This window comes from Arvicola amphibius, chromosome 12, assembly GCF_903992535.2.
Source record: "Arvicola amphibius chromosome 12, mArvAmp1.2, whole genome shotgun sequence".
Lineage (NCBI taxonomy): Eukaryota > Metazoa > Chordata > Mammalia > Rodentia > Cricetidae > Arvicola > Arvicola amphibius.
The window spans coordinates 20,802,958-20,804,663 of record NC_052058.2 but is presented as its reverse complement, the minus strand read 5'-3'; positions in this window follow the sequence as shown (position 1 = coordinate 20,804,663).

The following is a 1,706-nucleotide window of genomic DNA, read 5'->3' as shown; positions in this document are numbered from 1 at the left end:
TGTGACATTTGGTCAAAATACAATTAAAAATTGTTGCCTCACAGTTCTGGTGAACTTGGTTCAAAGCTGTTGAGTCTAAGCCTGATGGTACATGTAATACCAACTCTTTTCTGAAGTCATCTGTTGGATATTGTACATCCCCAGCTTGTACCAATCAGGGCTTGCATATGCATTTCTCCAAGTGGTAGGGGAACACTGGTCTGAGGCTCTCAGTGAGTCCCCATCAGGAATAATTCTTGCTAAGGAACCCTAGCCTCTAAGTTTCTACTTAGTTTTAGGTGCATGTTGCCACCAATGGCTTTCTGTTTCAGGGAATTGACCCTCTTTGATGACTATGAAGAGATAATCTAGTTCCAGAATCAGTGCTCATCTATGAGATAGTTTGAGGTTTCTTTTTCTATCACTTCAGTTTCTTTTGCTTTTCATCCCTTCTTCCTTCTCTTTGACAGAATAGCAGGGAGCACCCAACAATGAACTTGATGCATTTAAGTATTTATCTCAGTCCATTATCAACACCTCTAAACTACACTGTAAGATTCCATTTCTAGAACAATGATTGGCATAAGACAATTGCTCATATTTTTAGCTATGATACATTGTAGTGGAAAGTTCTAAAAAATGATTCTATTATGTTTATTGAGCTAAATTCATTGTGACTCAATTTAGTTGTCAACAACACAATATTATTTTCTTGGGAAAAATGGGTTATAAATAAAAACATGATTTTTCCTTTGGATCAAGAAATACATTTTTTCTTTCTTTTTTTTTTCTCTTCTAATGATTGCTTATGGACAGTTTATTTTCACTGCAGCTTCATGCATCTACCATCTAGAAAGACAGTTTCAAGTATAGTGTTGTGCTAAAAATCTGCAATAACAAAACATGCTTAAAGAATGCCTATGCCTTCCAAGTGTTTGAGAAAGAAAGAGCACAACTGCAAACGATGTCAGTGAATGTGCTGGATAGTTTTATGTCAGCTTGACACCTTCTTCCACAACTTACTTTCGGTCATGGTGTTTCATCACAGCAATGGAAACTGATTAAGGAAAGTCAGTCTAAGAGTGGGGTATCACTATGACAGACACAACTATGTCATTGTAGGGAGGATTTTGGAACTTTGTGTAAGAAAAAACATTGACCGTTCAATGCTTGGTGGATGTTCTGTAGGGGCTGGAAAGATAAGACTGTTGGGAGCAATGCAGATGATGGAGGCCAGGCATATAAAGATTCAGAGTGAAGTTTAAAGACTATTGGGGCTATTTGTTATTTTCTTTTTTTTTCTTTTTTTTTCTTTTAAAGTCATTTTTATTTATTTCTTTTTTTCTCATGGTTTATTTTTTTTATATTTAAAAATTTCCATCTCCTTCCCTCCTCCTCCCCCCTCCCTCCCCTCCTTCTCCCCCTTCCCTCCCCTTCCCTCCACCCATACCTCCCCTCCCTCCCTCTCAAGGCCAAGGAGCCATCAGGACTCCCCACTCTATGCTAAGTCCAAGGTCCTCCCAACTCCCCCCAGGTCCAGGAAGGTGATCAACCAAGCTGAGAAGGCTCCCACAGAGCCCGTCCATGCAGAAGAATCAGAGCCCAGCGCCACTGTCCTTTGCTTCTCAGTCAGCCCCCGCTGTTGGCCACATTCAGAGAGACGGGTTTGGTCACATGATCCATCAGTCCCATTCCAACTGGAGTTGATTTTAAATTAAGTCTTAGTT